This window comes from Ascaphus truei (assembly GCF_040206685.1).
Source record: "Ascaphus truei isolate aAscTru1 chromosome 12 unlocalized genomic scaffold, aAscTru1.hap1 SUPER_12_unloc_2, whole genome shotgun sequence".
Taxonomy (NCBI): domain Eukaryota; kingdom Metazoa; phylum Chordata; class Amphibia; order Anura; family Ascaphidae; genus Ascaphus; species Ascaphus truei.
Window position 1 is genome coordinate 438627 of NW_027453838.1, and position 22707 is coordinate 461333.

General features: G+C 34.3%; 7 non-coding genes across 7 annotated transcripts; 2 read left to right on the forward strand and 5 right to left on the reverse strand.

The window, feature by feature from the left end:
- Positions 1-453: 453 nt before the first annotated feature.
- Positions 454-535, reverse strand: TRNAS-AGA (transfer RNA serine (anticodon AGA)). The gene has a single exon. It is a non-coding gene; the product is annotated as a tRNA-Ser (tRNA).
- A 1668-nt stretch (positions 536-2203) lies between these two features.
- TRNAI-UAU (transfer RNA isoleucine (anticodon UAU)) lies at positions 2204-2296 on the forward strand. The gene is given in 2 exon segments: positions 2204-2241; positions 2261-2296. It is a non-coding gene; the product is annotated as a tRNA-Ile (tRNA).
- Positions 2297-6238: 3942 nt separating this feature from the next.
- Positions 6239-6320, reverse strand: TRNAS-AGA (transfer RNA serine (anticodon AGA)). Its single transcript has one exon. It is a non-coding gene; the product is annotated as a tRNA-Ser (tRNA).
- A 380-nt stretch (positions 6321-6700) lies between these two features.
- TRNAI-UAU (transfer RNA isoleucine (anticodon UAU)) lies at positions 6701-6793 on the forward strand. The gene is given in 2 exon segments: positions 6701-6738; positions 6758-6793. It is a non-coding gene; the product is annotated as a tRNA-Ile (tRNA).
- Positions 6794-9252: 2459 nt separating this feature from the next.
- TRNAS-UGA (transfer RNA serine (anticodon UGA)) lies at positions 9253-9334 on the reverse strand. The gene has a single exon. It is a non-coding gene; the product is annotated as a tRNA-Ser (tRNA).
- A 2987-nt stretch (positions 9335-12321) lies between these two features.
- On the reverse strand, positions 12322-12403 carry TRNAS-UGA (transfer RNA serine (anticodon UGA)). Its single transcript has one exon. It is a non-coding gene; the product is annotated as a tRNA-Ser (tRNA).
- A 2989-nt stretch (positions 12404-15392) lies between these two features.
- TRNAS-UGA (transfer RNA serine (anticodon UGA)) lies at positions 15393-15474 on the reverse strand. The gene has a single exon. It is a non-coding gene; the product is annotated as a tRNA-Ser (tRNA).
- Positions 15475-22707: the final 7233 nt, after the last annotated feature.

A 22707-nucleotide genomic window follows, 5' to 3' on the forward strand; every position in this document is an offset into this window, starting at 1 on the left:
CACATCTCAATACATGCAGTACTTAGCACAGTCCTTAAGAAGAATTCAAATATTATCTGTAATTATAAAGTGGAAGAATTCCCTCACTCTCACACTAAAGTGCTCATTATCCTTTGTCACCTTAAGTTATTTCTGTAAGGGTAAGCCGTTTCTCCTCTATTTTATGTTGTGCAAAGTATTGCACACAAATGACCTCTTAGCACTATGTTGCAGCATAGAGATACTTATCAATAGAAGACAATGCATTTATTGAAATGGAGTTCTTTATTAAATGTTTTACAGCCAGCAGCACCCTAAAATGTATAACTTGGAAAATGTTTGAAGAATTCAGAGTGTTTTCTTCTTTAGTGTGCCACTTATTCCAGTAAGTAAAGATTGCTTTGCCAAGCAGATACAAACAAAATGCAAAGTGCAGTGAAGTTTTTAATAACACGTTACCACTGAAAAAGTCAACATAGTCAGCAGGATTTGAACCTGCGCGGGGAAACCCCAATGGATTTCTAGTCCATCGCCTTAACCACTCGGCCATGACTACATAGCTGATTGTTCTGAATACAGTCACACAGATGGCTCTTGTGCGGATATGGGTAACACTCACAAATGAATGATGACCAATATGAACTAAATAACCATGAGAACATTTTCATAAAGTGAAATACATGACTTGTTTGTACACATTGTTTAAACAACATTATCTTTGTAAAATGTTGCTTCTATTGGGTTTTTGAAAAATGACGAGAAATACTTTGTGTTAACCACATTCAATGTACAGTATGAAACAGATCTGAGGCAGAAAAAAAGAAAAGGGGTTAAAAGGAGTAATGGGAACATGATCTAACTTGGATGTCAGAGATTAAAAGAGCACGGTTAGCTCACGGTACTTATATGTCAGTATATGCTAAGCTATGCCGAGGTTGTGAGTTCAAGCCTCACCTGAAGCAAACCCTTTTTTTGTTTCATCAACCAATAGCATTGTTTGAATGTATACAATGTTAAATAAAAGGCCTATGGATGTAAAATGTAATCTTTTACATTAAAAACAACATTTCCGCATTTTGCTATTTGGCTTACATTGGAGCGCATGTAAAGCAGTCAAATTCAATAGGTGTCTCAATGTGGGCAAGAAGATATTGGTAATTGATGATGTATGATTTAAAAAAATTAAAAAATGAGAGCTGTCCAAGCAAATTCTTCCTTTTTTCAAACCAAAATACACCAGTGGAGCCAATGCTACCCATTATTTGGTCTAGAGGATACATATATTTCCAGATGTATATATCCTAAAAAGGCAATCTTTAATGAGCATCCTGTCTATCTGTACTAAGTAAGGGTCAGCCTTTCCCCCCTTCTTAACCAAACTATTCACCTCTCACATTCGTATCTTGCTCACCATATGTAAACCACTTCTCACCTCTATCATAATCTGTTGTTATTACATTTCCTCCACCTACCCCCTGAGAATGATTAATAAATACAAAACCTCATTAAGAGTTAAAATTCACCCTAGCAAAGTCACATTCTACCTTTCAATCAAGCCTGAAATATTTTTTCAAACACAATTTGCACCTGAATGGCGGTGCTGGAACAAAAGCTTTCTACGTTTTGTTTTTAAATCCAAACAAGTATAAATCCCTCTTAAGAGTTAATCCTCAATGTAGCAGAACCCCATGCTATTTCACCAGAGTCTTCAATAGAATAAATTCTCTTATTGCTATAGGCGAGTGGATCTTGTATGTGGTAGAAACCAAGAGTGCTGAAAGAAGTTTTGCATGTACGACCACCTTTTCTTTCAGTTTTACTTGCTTTATGCTTTATGCTTTATCAGAGTGGGCAATCATAAATGACAACATAGAAGAGGAATCTTGAGCGGATATGGGTAACACTCACTAATGAATGATGACCAATATGAACTAAATAACCATGAGAACATTTTCATAAAGAGAAATACATGACTTGTTTGTACACATTGTTTAAACAACATTATCTTTGTAAAATGTTGCTTCTATTGGGTTTTTGAAAAATGACGAGAAACACTTTTTGTTAACCACATTCAATGTACAGTATGAAACAGATCTGAGGCAGAAAAAAAGAAAAGGGGTTAAAAGGAGTAATGGGAAAATGATCTAACTTGGATGTCAGAGATTAAAAGAGCAGAGTTGGAGGGCAATTGGGGCAAGAAGAAGATGGATTATTACAGGAACATGCTCCAGTGGCGTAATCGGTTAGCGCACGGTACTTATATGTCAGTATATGCTAAGCTATGCCGAGGTTGTGAGTTCAAGCCTCACCTGAAGCAAACCCTTTTTTTGTTTCATCAACCAATAGCATTGTTTGAATGTATACAATGTTAAAAAAAAGGCCTATGGATGTAAATTAATCTTTTACATTAAAAACAACATTTCCGCATTTTGCTATTTGGCTTACATTGGAGCGCATGTAAAGCAGTCAAATTCAATAGGTGTCTCAATGTGGGCAAGAAGATATTGGTAATTGATGATGTATGATTTAAAAAAATAAAAAAATGAGAGCTGTCCAAGCAAATTCTTCCTTTTTTCAAACCAAAATACACCAGTGGAGCCAATGCTACCCATTATTTGGGTCTAGGGGATACATATATTTCCAGATGTATATATCCTAAAAAGGCAATCTTTAATGAGCATCCTGTCTATCTGTACTAAGTAGGGGTCAGCCTATCCCCCCTTCTTAACCCAACTATTCACCTCTCACATTCGTATCTTGCTCACCATATGTAAACCACTTCTCACCTCTCTCATAATCTGTTGTTATTACATTTCCTCCACCTACCCCCTGAGAATGAATGATAAACAAATCTAAACTCAATACAAAACCTCATTAAGAGTTAAAATTCACCCTAGCAAAGTCACATTCTACCTTTCAATCAAGCCTGAAATATTTTTTCAAACACAATTTGCACCTGAATGGCGGTGGTGGAACAAAAGCTTTCTACGTTTTGTTTTTAAATCCAAACAAGTATAAATCCCTCTTAAGAGTTAATCCTCAATGTAGCAGAACCCCATGCTATTTCACCAGAGTCTTCAATTGAATAAATTCTCTTATTGCTATAGGCAAGTGGATCTTGTATGTGGTAGAAACCAAGAGTGCTGAAAGAGGTTTTGCATGTACGACCACCTTTTCTTTCAGTTTTACTTGCTTTATGCTTTATGCTTTATCAGAGTGGGCAATCATAAATGACAACATAGAAGAGGAATCTTGAGCGGATATGGGTAACACTCACTAATGAATGATGACCAATATGAACTAAATAACCATGAGAACATTTTCATAAAGAGAAATACATGACTTGTTTGTACACATTGTTTAAACAACATTATCTTTGTAAAATGTTGCTTCTATTGGGTTTTTGAAAAATGACGAGAAATACTTTTTGTTAACCACATTCAATGTACAGTATGAAACAGATCTGAGGCAGAAAAAAAGAAAAGGGGTTAAAAGGAGTAATGGGAAAATGATCTAACTTGGATGTCAGAGATTAAAAGAGCAGAGTTGGAGGGCAATTGGGGCAAGAAGAAGATGGATCATTACAGGAACATGCTCCAGTAGCGTAATCGGTTAGCGCACAGTACTTATATGTCAGTATATGCTAAGCTATGCCGAGGTTGTGAGTTCAAGCCTCACCTGAAGCAAATCCTTTTTTTGGTTCATCAACCAATAGCATTGTTTGAATGTATACAATCTTAAATAAAAGGCCTATGGATATAAATTGTAAAATGTAATCTTTTACATTAAAAACAACATTTCCGCATTTTCCTATTTGGCTTACATTGGAGCACATGTAAAGCAGTCAAATTCAATAGGTGTCTCAATGTGGGCAAGAAGATATAGGTAATTGATGATGTATGATTTAAAAAAATAAAAAAATGAGAGCTGTCCAAGCAAATTCTTCCTTTTTTCAAACCAAAATACACCAGTGGAGCCAATGCTACCCATTATTTGGGTCTAGAGGATACATATATTTCCAGATGTATATATCCTAAAAAGGCAATCTTTAATGAGCATCCTGTCTATCTGTACTAAGTAGGGGTCAGCCTATCCCCCCTTCTTAACCCAACTATTCACCTCTCACATTCGTATCTTGCTCACCATATGTAAACCAGTTCTCACCTCTCTCATAATCTGTTGTTATTACATTTCCTCCACCTACCCCCTGAGAATGATTAATAAACAAATCTAAACTCAATACAAAACCTCATTAAGAATTAAAATTCACCTTAGCAAAGTCACATTCTACCTTTCAATCAAGCCTGAAATATTTTTTCAAACACAATTTGCACCTGAATGGCGGTGCTGGAACAAAAGCTTTCTACATTTTGTTTTTAAATCCAAACAAGTATAAATCCCTCTTAAGAGTTAATCCTCACTGTAGCACAACCCCATGCTATTTCACCAGAGTCTTCAATTGAATAAATTCTCTTATTGCTATAGGCGAGTGGATCTTGTATGTGGTAGAAACCAAGAGTGCTGAAAGAAGTTTTGTATGTACGACCACCTTTTCTTTCAGTTTTACTTGCTTTATGCTTTATGCTTTATCAGAGTGGGCAATCATAAATGACAACATAGAAGAGGAATAAAGAATCTTCTTTTTTTTGCCAATTACATAGCAAGCTAAAGGAAAACATGCTATAACCACATTGAAGATTTGAGTAACACAGTTAAAGTAAATATGAAGGAACAAGGCTTGATGTTAATATTAAAGATATTTTAAATGCCTTAAGCATAGAATAAAATATTCCAACACATTTGAACTTTGCAACTCACTCACAAAATCATGTCTTTTGATCAATTTTAAACAGAGGGTTCAGGGCTCTACGGATTTAAAGAATTTATTATATCAAATACACAACGTTTCAACCATCAAAAAGTGGTCTTTCTCAAGTGAGAAAGACCACTTTTTGATGGTTGAAACGTTGTGTATTTGATTTAATAAATTCTCACTTGAGAAAGACCACTTTTTGATGGTTGAAACGTTGTGTATTTGATATAATAAATTCTTTAAATCCATAGAGCCCTGAACCCTCTGTTTTTTTTTGCTGACTTTGGAGTCTGTCATTCACAGGGACTCCCCTGGATCAAGAGCACCAGTAACAACAAGTATCAGTTAGAGTTTTCAGTTTTTGGTGTGCAGCATTTATCTTGTTTTTTTCTGCTTTTGATCAATTTTGACATACAAAGGTTGGAGGGATACCAACATTGATCTCTTGGGTATCTAGAGGGAACTATCAATATGCAGACTATGGCAAAAGTATCAACAAAATAAACATGTCCAAGAATTAGGTATTCAATTTTGTTAATCTGCAAGACAAAAACATACAGAACCCCTAAAAGATCATATTGAACCCCCCAAAAAATGAAATCTGATTTTAATATAAAATGTTCTGTCTCTGAATTTAATATCAAAGTACAAAGTACATTTGTTCTTAATGAGAATCATTCTGTTTCACAAAAGATTCCATAAAGTTTACATTTGATTAATTTCTTAATTTTCTGTAAACTTCAGGAAGTTACAGTACAATTATTACAGTACATTAATGACCATTTTTCAGTAAAATTCAAGCTAAGTTGTTTATTTCTTCACAGGTTTAGAAAGCCCTGCTTATCTTTTGTGAATGATAACAATAAAACATTACAAATGCTTTTTCATAACAAAAAGCTATTTGTGCTGAAGTGTGATAAGCAGTTGAACTATAACATTGATTATTACCATTATATTTAAACAATATAGTTTTGGCAGACTGTAAAGAATGTACACATCTCAATACATGCAGTACTTAGCACAGTCCTTAAGAAGAATTCAAATATTATCTGTAATTATAAAGTGGAAAAATTCCCTCACTCTCACACTAAAGTGCTCATTATCCTTTGTCACCTTAAGTTATTTCTGTAGGGGTAAGCCGTTTCTCCTCTATTTTATGTTGTGCAAAGTATTGCACACAAATGACCTCTTAGCACTATGTTGCAGCATAGAGATACTTATCAATAGAAGACAATGCATTTATTGAAATGGAGTTCTTTATTAAATGTTTTACAGCCAGCAGCACCCTAAAATGTATAACTTGGAAAATGTTTGAAGAATTCAGAGTGTTTTCTTCTTTAGTGTGCCACATATTCCAGTAAGTAAAGATTGCTTTGCCAAGCAGATACAAACAAAATGCAAAGTGCAGTGAAGTTTTTAATAACACGTTACCACTGAAAAAGTCAACGTAGTCAGCAGGATTTGAACCTGTGCGGGGAAACCCCAATGGATTTCTAGTCCATCGCCTTAACCACTCGGCCATGCCTACATAGCTGGTAGTACTGAATACAGTCACACAGATGGCTCTTGAGCGGATCTGGGTAACACTCACTAATGAATGATGACCAATATGAACTAAATAACCATGAGAACATTTTCATAAAGAGAAATACATGACTTGTTTGTACACATTGTTTAAACAACATTATCTTTGTAAAATGTTGCTTCTATTGGGTTTTTGAAAAATGACGAGAAATACTTTTTGTTAACCACATTCAATGTACAGTATGAAACAGATCTGAGGCAGAAAAAAAAGAAAAGGGGTTAAAAGGAGTAATGGGAAAATGATCTAACTTGGATGTCAGAGATTAAAAGAGCAGAGTTGGAGGGCAATTGGGGCAAGAAGCAGATAGATCATTACAGGAACATGCTCCAGTGGCGTAATCGGTTAGCGCACGGTACTTATATGTCAGTATATGCTAAGCTATGCCGAGGTTGTGAGTTCAAGCCTCACCTGAAGCAAACCCTTTTTTTGTTTCATCAACCAATAGCATTGTTTGAATGTATACAATATTAAATAAAAGGCCTATGGATGTAAATTGTAAAATGTAATCTTTTACATTAAAAACAACATTTCCACATTTTGCTATTTGGCTTACATTGGAGCGCATGTAAAGCAATCAAATTCAATAGGTGTCTCAATGTGGGCAAGAAGATATTGGTAATTGATGATGTATGATTTAAAAAAATAAAAAAATGAGAGCTGTCCAAGCAAATTCTTCCTTTTTTCAAACCAAAATACACCAGTGGAGCCAATGCTACCCATTATTTGGGTCTAGAGGATACATATATTTCCAGATGTATATATCCTAAAAAGGCAATCTTTAATGAGCATCCTGTCTATCTGTACTAAGTAGGGGTCAGCCTATCCCCCCTACATAACCCAACTATTCACCTCTCACATTCGTATCTTGCTCACCATATGTAAACCACTTCTCACCTCTCTCATAATCTGTTGTTATTACATTTCCTCCACCTACCCCCTGAGAATGATTAATAAACAAATCTAAACTCAATACAAAACCTCATTAAGAGTTAAAATTCACCCTAGCAAAGTCACATTCTACCTTTAAATCAAGCCTGAAATATTTTTTCAAACACAATTTGCACCTGAATGGCGGTGGTGGAACAAAAGCTTTCTACGTTTTGTTTTTAAATCCAAACAAGTATAAATCCCTCTTAAGAGTTAATCCTCACTGTAGCACAACCCCATGCTATTTCACCAGAGTCTTCAATTGAATAAATTCTCTTATTGCTATAGGCGAGTGGATCTTGTATGTGGTAGAAACCAAGAGTGCTGAAAGAAGTTTTGCATGTACGACCACCTTTTCTTTCAGTTTTACTTGCTTTATGCTTTATGCTTTATCAGAGTGGGCAATCATAAATGACAACATAAAAGAGGAATAAAGAATATTCTTTTTTTTGCCAATTACATAGCAAGCTAAAGGAAAACATGCTAAAACCACATTGAAGATTTGAGTAACACAGTTAAAGTAAATATGAAGGAACAAGGCTTGATGTTAATATTAAAGATATTTTAAATGCCTTAAGCATAGAATAAAATATTCCAACACATTTGAACTTTGCAACTCACTCAAAAAATCATGTCTTTTGATCAATTTTAAACAGAGGGTTCAGGGCTCTACGGATTTAAAGAATTTATTATATCAAATACACAACGTTTCAACCATCAAAAAGTGGTCTTTCTCAAGTGAGAAAGACCACTTTTTGATGGTTGAAACGTTGTGTATTTGATTTAATAAATTCTTTAAATCCGTAGAGCCCTGAACCCTCTGTTTTTTTTTGCTGACTTTGGAGTCTGTCAGTTTTCAGTTTTTGGTGTGCAGCATTTATCTTGTTTTTTTCTGCTTTTGATCAATTTTGACATACAAAGGTTGGAGGGATACCAACATTGATCACTTGGGTATCTAGAGGGAACTATCAATATGCAGACTATGGCAAAAGTATCAACAAAATAAACATGTCCAAGAATTAGGTATTCAATTTTGTTAATCTGCAAGACAAAAACATACAGAACCCTAAAAGATCATATTGAACCCCCCAAAAAATTAAATCTGATTTTAATATAAAATGTTCTGTCTCTGAATTTAATATCAAAGTACAAAGTACATTTGTTCTTAATGCAAATCATTCTGTTTCACAAAAGATTCCATAAAGTTTACATTTGATTAATTTCTTAATTTTCTGTAAACTTCAGGAAGTTACAGTACAATTATTACAGTACATTAATGACCATTTTTCAGTAAAATTCAAGCTAAGTTGTTTATTTCTTCAACAGGTTTAGAAAGCCCTGCTTATCTTTTGTGAATGATAACAATAAAACATTACAAATGCTTTTTCATAACAAAAAGCTATTTGTGCTGAAGTGTGATAAGCAGTTGAACTATAACATTGATTATTCCCATTATATTTAAACAATATAGTTTTGGCAGACTGTAAAGAATGTACACATCTCAATACATGCAGTACTTAGCACAGTCCTTAAGAAGAATTCAAATATTATCTGTAATTATAAAGTGGAAGAATTACCTCACTCTCACACTAAAGTGCTCATTATCCTTTGTCACCTTAAGTTATTTCTGTAGGGGTAAGCCGTTTCTCCTCTATTTTATGTTGTGCAAAGTATTGCACACAAATGACCTCTTAGCACTATGTTGCAGCATAGAGATACTTATCAATAGAAGACAATGCATTTATTGAAATGGAGTTCTTTATTAAATGTTTTACAGCCAGCAGCACCCTAAAATGTATAACTTGGAAAATGTTTGAAGAATTCAGAGTGTTTTCTTCTTTAGTGTGCCACATATTCCAGTAAGTAAAGATTGCTTTGCCAAGCAGATACAAACAAAATGCAAAGTGCAGTGAAGTTTTTAATAACACGTTAACACTGAAAAAGTCAACGTAGTCAGCAGGATTTGAACCTGCGCGGGGAAACCCCAATGGATTTCAAGTCCATCGCCTTAAACACTCGGCCATGACTACATAGCTGGTAGTACTGAATACAGTCACACAGATGGCTCTTGAGCGGATCTGGGTAACACTCACTAATGAATGATGACCAATATGAACTAAATAACCATGAGAACATTTTCATAAAGAGAAATACATGACTTGTTTGTACACATTGTTTAAACAACATTATCTTTGTAAAATGTTGCTTCTATTGGGTTTTTGACAAATGACGAGAAATACTTTTTGTTAACCACATTCAATGTACAGTATGAAACAGATCTGAGGCAGAAAAAAAGAAAAGGGGTTAAAAGGAGTAATGGGAACATGATCTAACTTGGATGTCAGAGATTAAAAGAGCAGAGTTGGAGGGCAATTGGGGCAAGAAGAAGATAGATCATTACAGGAACATGCTCCAGTGGCGTAATCGGATAGCGCACGGTACTTATATGTCAGTATATGCTAAGCTATGCCGAGGTTGTGAGTTCAAGCTTCACCTGAAGCAAACCCTTTCTTTGTTTCATCAACCAATAGCATTGTTTGAATGTATACAATGTTAAATAAAAGGCCTATGGATGTAAATTGTAAAATGTAATCTTTTACATTAAAAACAACATTTCCGCATTTTGCTATTTGGCTTACATTGGAGCGCATGTAAAGCAGTCAAATTCAATAGGTGTCTCAATGTGGGCAAGAAGATATTGGTAATTGATGATGTATGATTTAAAAAAATAAAAAAATGAGAGCTGTCCAAGCAAATTCTTCCTTTTTTCAAACCAAAATACACCAGTGGAGCCAATGCTACCCATTATTTGGGTCTAGAGGATACATATATTTCCAGATGTATATATCCTAAAAAGGCAATCTTTAATGAGCATCCTGTCTATCTGTACTAAGTAGGGGTCAGCCTATCCCCCCTTCTTAACCCAACTATTCACCTCTCACATTCGTATCTTGCTCACCATATGTAAACCACTTCTCACCTCTCTCATAATCTGTTGTTATTACATTTCCTCCACCTACCCCCTGAGAATGATTAATAAACAAATCTAAACTCAATACAAAACCTCATTAAGAGTTAAAATTCACCCTAGCAAAGTCACATTCTACCTTTCAATCAAGCCTGAAATATTTTTTCAAACACAATTTGCACCTGAATGGCGGTGGTGGAACAAAAGCTTTCTACGTTTTGTTTTTAAATCCAAACAAGTATAAATCCCTCTTAAGAGTTAATCCTCACTGTAGCACAACCCCATGCTATTTCACCAGAGTCTTCAATTGAATAAATTCTCTTATTGCTATAGGCGAGTGGATCTTGTATGTGATAGAAACCAAGAGTGCTGAAAGAAGTTTTGCATGTACGACCACCTTTTCTTTCAGATTTACTTGCCGTATGCTTTATGCTTTATCAGAGTGGGCAATCATAAATGACAACATAGAAGAGGAATAAAGAATCTTCTTTTTTTTGCCAATTACATAGCAAGCTAAAGGAAAACATGCTAAAACCACATTGAAGATTTGAGTAACACAGTTACACAGTTAAAGTAAATATGAAGGAACAAGGCTTGATGTTAATATTAAAGATATTTTAAATGCCTTAAGCATAGAATAAAATATTCCAACACATTTGAACTTTGCAACTCACTCAAAAAATCATGTCTTTTGATCAATTTTAAACAGAGGGTTCAGGGCTCTACGGATTTAAAGAATTTATTATATCAAATACACAATGTTTCAACCATCAAAAAGTGGTCTTTCTCACTTGAGAAAGACCACTTTTTGATGGTTGAAACATTGTGTATTTGATATAATAAATTCTTTAAATCCGTAGAGCCCCGAACCCTCTGTTTTTTTTTTGCTGACTTTGGAGTCTGTCATTCACAGGGACTCCCCTGGATCAAGAGCACCAGTAACAACAAGTATCAGTTAGAGTTTTCAGTTTTTGGTGTGCAGCATTTATCTTGTTTTTTTCTGCTTTTGATCAATTTTGACATACAAAGGTTGGAGGGATACCAACATTGATCTCTTGGGTATCTAGAGGGAACTATCAATATGCAGACTATGGCAAAAGTATCAACAAAATAAACATGTCCAAGAATTAGGTATTCAATATTGTTAATCTGCAAGACAAAAACATACAGAACCCCTAAAAGATCATATTGAACCCCCCAAAAAAATAAATCTGATTTTAATATAAAATGTTCTGTCTCTGAATTTAATATCAAAGTACAAAGTACATTTGTTCTTAATGCGAATCATTCTGTTTCACAAATTATTCCATAAAGTTTACATTTGATTAATTTCTTAATTTTCTGTAAACTTCAGGAAGTTACAGTACAATTATTACAGTACAATAATGACCATTTTTCAGTAAAATTCAAGCTAAGTTGTTTATTTCTTCAACAGGTTTAGAAAGCCCTGCTTATCTTTTGTGAATGATAACAATAAAACATTACAAATGCTTTTTCATAACAAAAAGCTATTTGTGCTGAAGTGTGATAAGCAGTTGAACTATAACATTGATTATTCCCATTATATTTAAACAATATAGTTTTGGCAGACTGTAAAGAATGTACACATCTCAATACATGCAGTACTTAGCACAGTCCTTAAGAAGAATTCAAATATTATCTGTAATTATAAAGTGGAAGAATTCCCTCACTCTCACACTAAAGTGCTCATTATCCTTTGTCACCTTAATTTATTTCTGTAGGGGTAAGCCGTTTCTCCTCTATTTTATGTTGTGCAAAGTATTGCACACAAATGACCTCTTAGCACTATGTTGCAGCATAGAGATACTTATCAATAGAAGACAATGCATTTATTGAAATGGAGTTCTTTATTAAATATTTTACAGCCAGCAGCACCCTAAAATGTATAACTTGGAAAATGTTTGAAGAATTCAGAGTGTTTTCTTCTTTAGTGTGCCATGTAAGTAAAGATTGCTTTGCCAAGCAGATACAAACAAAATGCAAAGTGCAATGAAGTTTTTAATAACACGTTACCACTGAAAAAGTCAACGTAGTCAGCAGGATTTGAACCTGCGCGGGGAAACCCCAATGGATTTCAAGTCCATCGCCTTAACCACTCGGCCATGACTACATAGCAGTAGTACTGAATACAGTCACACAGATAGCTCTTGAGCGGATATGGGTAACACTCACTAATGAATGATGACCAATATGAACTAAATAACCATGAGAACATTTTCATAAAGAGAAATACATGACTTGTTTGTACACATTGTTTAAACAACATTATCTTTGTAAAATGTTGCTTCTATTGGGTTTTTGAAAAATGACGAGAAATACTTTTTGTTAACCACATTCAATGTACAGTATGAAACAGATCTGAGGCAGAAAAAAAGAAAAGGGGTTAAAAGGAGTAATGGGAAAATTATCTAACTTGGATGTCAGAGATTAAAAGAGCAGAGTTGGAGGGCAATTGGTGCAAGAAGCAGATGGATCATTACAGGAACATGCTCCAGTGGCGTAATCGGTTAGCGCACAGTACTTATATGTCAGTATATGCTAAACTATGCCGAGGTTGTGAGTTCAAGCCTCACCTGAAGCAAACCCTTTTTTTGTTTCATCAACCAATAGCATTGTTTGAATGTATACAATATTAAATAAAAGGCCTATGGATGTAAATTGTAAAATGTAATCTTTTACATTAAAAACAACATTTCCACATTTTGCTATTTGGCTTACATTGGAGCGCATGTAAAGCAATCAAATTCAATAGGTGTCTCAATGTGGGCAAGAAGATATTGGTAATTGATGATGTATGATTTAAAAAAATAAAAAAATGAGAGCTGTCCAAGCAAATTCTTCCTTTTTTCAAACCAAAATACACCAGTGGAGCCAATGCTACCCATTATTTGGGTCTAGAGGATACATATATTTCCAGATGTATATATCCTAAAAAGGCAATCTTTAATGAGCATCCTGTCTATCTGTACTAAGTAGGGGTCAGCCTATCCCCCCTACATAACCCAACTATTCACCTCTCACATTCGTATCTTGCTCACCATATGTAAACCACTTCTCACCTCTCTCATAATCTGTTGTTATTACATTTCCTCCACCTACCCCCTGAGAATGATTAATAAACAAATCTAAACTCAATACAAAACCTCATTAAGAGTTAAAATTCACCCTAGCAAAGTCACATTCTACCTTTAAATCAAGCCTGAAATATTTTTTCAAACACAATTTGCACCTGAATGGCGGTGGTGGAACAAAAGCTTTCTACGTTTTGTTTTTAAATCCAAACAAGTATAAATCCCTCTTAAGAGTTAATCCTCACTGTAGCACAACCCCATGCTATTTCACCAGAGTCTTCAATTGAATAAATTCTCTTATTGCTATAGGCGAGTGGATCTTGTATGTGGTAGAAACCAAGAGTGCTGAAAGAAGTTTTGCATGTACGACCACCTTTTCTTTCAGTTTTACTTGCTTTATGCTTTATGCTTTATGCTTTATCAGAGTGGGCAATCATAAATGACAACATAAAAGAGGAATAAAGAATATTCTTTTTTTTGCCAATTACATAGCAAGCTAAAGGAAAACATGCTAAAACCACATTGAAGATTTGAGTAACACAGTTAAAGTAAATATGAAGGAACAAGGCTTGATGTTAATATTAAAGATATTTTAAATGCCTTAAGCATAGAATAAAATATTCCAACACATTTGAACTTTGCAACTCACTCAAAAAATCATGTCTTTTGATCAATTTTAAACAGAGGGTTCAGGGCTCTACGGATTTAAAGAATTTATTATATCAAATACACAACGTTTCAACCATCAAAAAGTGGTCTTTCTCAAGTGAGAAAGACCACTTTTTGATGGTTGAACCGTTGTGTATTTGATTTAATAAATTCTTTAAATCCGTAGAGCCCTGAACCCTCTGTTTTTTTTGCTGACTTTGGAGTCTGTCATTCACAGGGACTCCCTGGATCAAGAGCACCAGTAACAACAAGTATCAGTTAGAGTTTTCAGTTTTTGGTGTGCAGCATTTATCTTGTTTTTTTCTGCTTTTGATCAATTTTGACATACAAAGGTTGGAGGGATACCAACATTGATCTCTTGGGTATCTAGAGGGAACTATCAATATGCAGACTATGGCAAAAGTATCAACAAAATAAACATGTCCAAGAATTAGGTATTCAATTTTGTTAATCTGCAAGACAAAAACATACAGAACCCTAAAAGATCATATTGAACCCCCCAAAAAATTAAATCTGATTTTAATATAAAATGTTCAGTCTCTGAATTTAATATCAAAGTACAAAGTACATTTGTTCTTAATGCGAATCATTCTGTTTCACAAAAGATTCCATAAAGTTTACATTTGATTAATTTCTTAATTTTCTGTAAACTTCAGGAAGTTACAGTACAATTATTACAGTATATTAATGACCATTGTTCAGTAAAATTCAAGCTAAGTTGTTTATTTCTTCAACAGGTTTAGAAAGCCCTGCTTATCTTTTGTGAATGATAACAATATAACATTACAAATGCTTTTTCATAACAAAAAGCTATGTGTGCTGAAGTGTGATAAGCAGTTGAACTATAACATTGATTATTCCCATTAAATTTAAACAATATAGTTTTGGCAGAATGTAAAGAATGTACACATCTCAATACATGCAGTACTTAGCACAGTCCTTAAGAAGAATTCAAATATTATCTGTAATTATAAAGTGGAAGAATTCCCTCACTCTCACACTAAAGTGCTCATTATCCTTTGTCACCTTAAGTTATTTCTGTAGGGGTAAGCCGTTTCTCCTCTATTTTATGTTGTGCAAAGTATTGCACACAAATGACCTCTTAGCACTATGTTGCAGCATAGAGATACTTATCAATAGAAGACAATGCATTTATTGAAATGGAGTTCTTTATTAAATGTTTTACAGCCAGCAGCACCCTAAAATGTATAACTTGTAAAATGTTTGATGAATTCAGAGTGTTTTCTTCTTTAGTGTGCCACATATTCCAGTAAGTAAAGATTGCTTTGCCAAGCAGATACAAACAAAATGCAAAGTGCAGTGAAGTTTTTAATAACACGTTAACACTGAAAAAGTCAACGTAGTCAGCAGGATTTGAACCTGCGCGGGGAAACCCCAATGGATTTCAAGTCCATCGCCTTAACCACTCGGCCATGACTACATAGCTGGTAGTACTGAATACAGTCACACAGATGGCTCTTGAGCGGATCTGGGTAACACTCACTAATGAATGATGACCAATATGAACTAAATAACCATGAGAACATTTTCATAAAGAGAAATACATGACTTGTTTGTACACATTGTTTAAACAACATTATCTTTGTAAAATGTTGCTTCTATTGGGTTTTTGAAAAATGACGAGAAATACTTTTTGTTAACCACATTCAATGTACAGTATGAAACAGATCTGAGGCAGAAAAAAAGAAAAGGGGTTAAAAGGAGTAATGGGAAAATTATCTAACTTGGATGTCAGAGATTAAAAGAGCAGAGTTGGAGGGCAATTGGTGCAAGAAGCAGATGGATCATTACAGGAACATGCTCCAGTGGCGTAATCGGTTAGCGCACAGTACTTATATGTCAGTATATGCTAAACTATGCCGAGGTTGTGAGTTCAAGCCTCACCTGAAGCAAACCCTTTTTTTGTTTCATCAACCAATAGCATTGTTTGAATGTATACAATATTAAATAAAAGGCCTATGGATGTAAATTGTAAAATGTAATCTTTTACATTAAAAACAACATTTCCACATTTTGCTATTTGGCTTACATTGGAGCGCATGTAAAGCAATCAAATTCAATAGGTGTCTCAATGTGGGCAAGAAGATATTGGTAATTGATGATGTATGATTTAAAAAAATAAAAAAATGAGAGCTGTCCAAGCAAATTCTTCCTTTTTTCAAACCAAAATACACCAGTGGAGCCAATGCTACCCATTATTTGGGTCTAGAGGATACATATATTTCCAGATGTATATATCCTAAAAAGGCAATCTTTAATGAGCATCCTGTCTATCTGTACTAAGTAGGGGTCAGCCTATCCCCCCTACATAACCCAACTATTCACCTCTCACATTCGTATCTTGCTCACCATATGTAAACCACTTCTCACCTCTCTCATAATCTGTTGTTATTACATTTCCTCCACCTACCCCCTGAGAATGATTAATAAACAAATCTAAACTCAATACAAAACCTCATTAAGAGTTAAAATTCACCCTAGCAAAGTCACATTCTACCTTTAAATCAAGCCTGAAATATTTTTTCAAACACAATTTGCACCTGAATGGCGGTGGTGGAACAAAAGCTTTCTACGTTTTGTTTTTAAATCCAAACAAGTATAAATCCCTCTTAAGAGTTAATCCTCACTGTAGCACAACCCCATGCTATTTCACCAGAGTCTTCAATTGAATAAATTCTCTTATTGCTATAGGCGAGTGGATCTTGTATGTGGTAGAAACCAAGAGTGCTGAAAGAAGTTTTGCATGTACGACCACCTTTTCTTTCAGTTTTACTTGCTTTATGCTTTATGCTTTATCAGAGTGGGCAATCATAAATGACAACATAAAAGAGGAATAAAGAATATTCTTTTTTTTGCCAATTACATAGCAAGCTAAAGGAAAACATGCTAAAACCACATTGAAGATTTGAGTAACACAGTTAAAGTAAATATGAAGGAACAAGGCTTGATGTTAATATTAAAGATATTTTAAATGCCTTAAGCATAGAATAAAATATTCCAACACATTTGAACTTTGCAACTCACTCAAAAAATCATGTCTTTTGATCAATTTTAAACAGAGGGTTCAGGGCTCTACGGATTTAAAGAATTTATTATATCAAATACACAACGTTTCAACCATCAAAAAGTGGTCTTTCTCAAGTGAGAAAGACCACTTTTTGATGGTTGAACCGTTGTGTATTTGATTTAATAAATTCTTTAAATCCGTAGAGCCCTGAACCCTCTGTTTTTTTTGCTGACTTTGGAGTCTGTCATTCACAGGGACTCCCTGGATCAAGAGCACCAGTAACAACAAGTATCAGTTAGAGTTTTCAGTTTTTGGTGTGCAGCATTTATCTTGTTTTTTTCTGCTTTTGATCAATTTTGACATACAAAGGTTGGAGGGATACCAACATTGATCTCTTGGGTATCTAGAGGGAACTATCAATATGCAGACTATGGCAAAAGTATCAACAAAATAAACATGTCCAAGAATTAGGTATTCAATTTTGTTAATCTGCAAGACAAAAACATACAGAACCCTAAAAGATCATATTGAACCCCCCAAAAAATTAAATCTGATTTTAATATAAAATGTTCAGTCTCTGAATTTAATATCAAAGTACAAAGTACATTTGTTCTTAATGCGAATCATTCTGTTTCACAAAAGATTCCATAAAGTTTACATTTGATTAATTTCTTAATTTTCTGTAAACTTCAGGAAGTTACAGTACAATTATTACAGTATATTAATGACCATTGTTCAGTAAAATTCAAGCTAAGTTGTTTATTTCTTCAACAGGTTTAGAAAGCCCTGCTTATCTTTTGTGAATGATAACAATATAACATTACAAATGCTTTTTCATAACAAAAAGCTATGTGTGCTGAAGTGTGATAAGCAGTTGAACTATAACATTGATTATTCCCATTAAATTTAAACAATATAGTTTTGGCAGAATGTAAAGAATGTACACATCTCAATACATGCAGAACTTAGCACAGTCCTTAAGAAGAATTCAAATATTATCTGTAATTATAAAGTGGAAGAATTCCCTCACTCTCACACTAAAGTGCTCATTATCCTTTGTCACCTTAAGTTATTTCTGTAGGGGTAAGCCGTTTCTCCTCTATTTTATGTTGTGCAAAGTATTGCACACAAATGACCTCTTAGCACTATGTTGCAGCATAGAGATACTTATCAATAGAAGACAATGCATTTATTGAAATGGAGTTCTTTATTAAATGTTTTACAGCCAGCAGCACCCTAAAATGTATAACTTGTAAAATGTTTGATGAATTCAGAGTGTTTTCTTCTTTAGTGTGCCACATATTCCAGTAAGTAAAGATTGCTTTGCCAAGCAGATACAAACAAAATGCAAAGTGCAGTGAAGTTTTTAATAACACGTTAACACTGAAAAAGTCAACGTAGTCAGCAGGATTTGAACCTGCGCGGGGAAACCCCAATGGATTTCAAGTCCACTCAGCCATGACTACATAGCTGGTAGTACTGAATACAGTCACACAGATGGCTCTTGAGCGGATATGGGTAACACTCACTAATGAATGATGACCAATATGAACTAAATAACCATGAGAACATTTTCATAAAAAGAAATACATGACTTGTTTGTACACATTGTTTAAACAACATTATCTTTGTAAAATGTTGCTTCTATTGGGTTTTTGAACAATGACGAGAAATACTTTTTGTTAACCACATTCAATGTACAGTATGAAACAGATCTGAGGCAGAAAAAAAAGAAAAGGGGTTAAAAGGAGTAATGGGAAAATGATCTAACTTGGATGTCAGAGATTAAAAGAGCAGAGTTGGAGGGCAATTGGGGCAAGATTAACATGGATCATTACAGGAACATGCTCCAATGGTGTAATAGGTTAGCGCATGGCACTTATATGTCAGTATATGCTAAGCTATGCCGAGGTTGTGAGTTCAATCCTCACCTGAAGCAAACCCTTTTTTTGTTTCATCAACCAATAGCATTGTTTGAATGTATACAATGTTAAATAAAAGGCCTATGGATGTAAATTGTAAAATGTAATCTTTTACATTAAAAACAACATTTCCTCATTTTCCTATTTGGCTTACATTGGAGCGCATGTAAAGCAGTCAAATTCAATAGGTGTCTCAATGTGGGCAAGAAGATATTGGTAATTGATGATGTATGATTTAAAAAAATAAAAAAATGAGAGCTGTCCAAGCACATTCTTCCTTTTTTCAAACCAAAATACACCAGTGGAGCCAATGCTACTCATTATTTGGGTCAAGAGGATACATATATTTCCAGATTCCTGTATCCTAAAAAGGCAATCTTTAATGAGCATCCTGTCTATCTGTACTAAGAAAGGGTCAGCCTATCCCCCCTTCTTAACCCTACTATTCACCTCTCACATTCGTATCTTGCTCACCATATGTAAACCACTTCTCACCTCTCTCATAATCTGTTGTTATTACATTTCCTCCACCTACCTCCTGAGAATGATTAATAAACAAATCTAAACTCAATACAAAACCCAATTAAGAGTTAAAATTCACCCTAGCAAAGCCACATTCTACCTTTCAATCAAGCCTGAAATATTTTTTCAAACACAATTTGCACCTGAATGGCGGTGGTGGAACAAAAGCTTTCTACGTTTTGTTTTTAAATCCAAACAAGTATAAATCCCTCTTAAGAGTTAATCCTCACTGTAGCACAACCCCATGCTATTTCACCAGAGTCTTCAATTGAATAAATTCTCTTATTGCTATAGGCGAGTGGATCTTGTATGTGGTAGAAACCAAGAGTGTTGAAAGAAGTTTTGCATGTACGACCACCTTTTCTTTCAGTTTTACTTGCTTTATGCTTTATGCTTTATCAGAGTGGGCAATCATAAATGACAACATAGAAGAGGAATAAAGAATCTTCTTTTTTTGCCAATTACATAGCAAGCTAAAGGAAAACATGCTAAAACCACATTGAAGATTTGAGTAACACAGTTAAAGTAAATATGAAGGAACAAGGCTTGATGTTAATATTAAAGATATTTTAAATGCCTTAAGCATAGAATAAAATATTCCAACACATTTGAACTTTGCAACTCACTCAAAAAATCATGTCTTTTGATCAATTTTAAACAGAGGGTTCAGGGCTCTACGGATTTAAAGAATTTATTATATCAAATACACAACGTTTCAACCTTCAAAAAGTGGTCTTTCTCAAGTGAGAAAGACCACTTTTTGATGGTTGAACCGTTGTGTATTTGATTTAATAAATTCTTTAAATCCGTAGAGCCCTGAACCCTCTGTTTTTTTTGCTGACTTTGGAGTCTGTCATTCACAGGGACTCCCTGGATCAAGAGCACCAGTAACAACAAGTATCAGTTAGAGTTTTCAGTTTTTGGTGTGCAGCATTTATCTTGTTTTTTTCTGCTTTTGATCAATTTTGACATACAAAGGTTGGAGGGATACCAACATTGATCTCTTGGGTATCTAGAGGGAACTATCAATATGCAGACTATGGCAAAAGTATCAACAAAATAAACATGTCCAAGAATTAGGTATTCAATATTGTTAATCTGCAAGACAAAACATACAGAACCCCTAAAAGATCATATTGAACCCCCCAAAAAATTAAATCTGATTTTAATATAAAATGTTCTGTCTCTGAATTTAATATCAAAGTACAAAGTACATTTGATCTTAATGCAAATCATTCTGTTTCACAAAAGATTCCATAAAGTTTACATTTGATTAATTTCTTACTTTTCTGTAAACTTCAGGAAGTTACAGTACAATTATTAGAGTATATTAATGACCATTTTTCAGTAAAATTCAAGCTAAGTTGTTTATTTCTTCAACAGGTTTAGAAAGCCCTGCTTATCTTTTGTGAATGATAACAATAAAACATTACAAATGCTTTTTCATAACAAAAAGCTATTTGTGCTGAAGTGTGATAAGCAGTTGAACTATAACATTGATTATTCCCATTATATTTAAACAATATAGTTTTGGCAGACTGTAAAGAATGTACACATCTCAATACATGCAGTACTTAGCACAGTCCTTAAGAAGAATTCAAATATTATCTGTAATTATAAAGTGGAAGAATTACCTCACTCTCACACTAAAGTGCTCATTATCCTTTGTCACCTTAAGTTATTTCTGTAGGGGTAAGCCATTTCTCCTCTATTTTATGTTGTGCAAAGTATTGCACACAAATGACCTCTTAGCACTATGTTGCAGCATAGAGATACTTATCAATAGAAGACAATGCATTTATTGAAATGGAGTTCTTTATTAAATGTTTTACAGCCAGCAGCACCCTAAAATGTATAACTTGGAAAATGTTTGAAGAATTCAGAGTGTTTTCTTCTTTAGTGTGCCACTTATTCCAGTAAGTAAAGATTGCTTTGCCAAGCAGATACAAACAAAATGCAAAGTGCAGTGAAGTTTTTAATAACACGTTACCACTGAAAAAGTCAACGTAGTCGGCAGGATTTGAACCTGCGCGGGGAAACCACAATGGATTTCTAGTCCATCGCCTTAACCACTCGGCCATGACTACATAGCTGATAGTACTGAATACAGTCACACAGATGGCTCTTGAGCGGATCTGGGTAACACTCACTAATGAATGATGACCAATATGAACTAAATAACCATGAGAACATTTTCATAAAGAGAAATACATGACTTGTTTGTACACATTGTTTAAACAACATTATCTTTGTAAAATGTTGCTTCTATTGGGTTTTTGAAAAATGACGAGAAATACTTTTTGTTAACCACATTCAATGTACAGTATGAAACAGATCTGAGGCAGAAAAAAAGAAAAGGGGTTAAAAGGAGTAATGGGAAAATGATCTAACTTGGATGTCAGAGATTAAAAGAGCAGAGTTGGAGGGCAATTGGGGCAAGAAGAAGATAGATCATCACAGGAACATGCTCCAGTGGCGTAATCGGATAGCACACGGTACTTATATGTCAGTATATGCTAAGCTATGCCGAGATGTGAGTTCAAGCTTCACCTGAAGCAAACCCTTTCTTTGTTTCATCAACCAATAGCATTGTTTGAATGTATACAATGTTAAGTAAAAGGCCTATGGATGTAAATTGTAAAATGTAATCTTTTACATTAAAAACAACATTTCCGCATTTTGCTATTTGGCTTACATTGGAGCGCATGTAAAGCAGTCAAATTCAATAGGTGTCTCAATGTGGGCAAGAAGATATTGGTAATTGATGATGTATGATTTAAAAAAATAAAAAAATGAGAGCTGTCCAAGCAAATTGTTCCTTTTTTCAAACCAAAATACAACAGTGGAGCCAATGCTACCCATTATTTGGGTCTAGAGGATACATATATTTCCAGATGTATATATCCTAAAAAGGCAATCTTTAATGAGCATCCTGTCTATCTGTACTAAGTAGGGGTCAGCCTATCCCCCCTTCTTAACCCAACTATTCACCTCTCACATTCGTATCTTGCTCACCATATGTAAACCACTTCTCACCTCTCTCATAATCTGTTGTTATTACATTTCCTCCACCTACCCCCTGAGAATGATTAATAAACAAATCTAAACTCAATACAAAACCTCATTAAGAGTTAAAATTCACCCTAGCAAAGTCACATTCTACCTTTCAATCAAGCCTGAAATATTTTTTCAAACACAATTT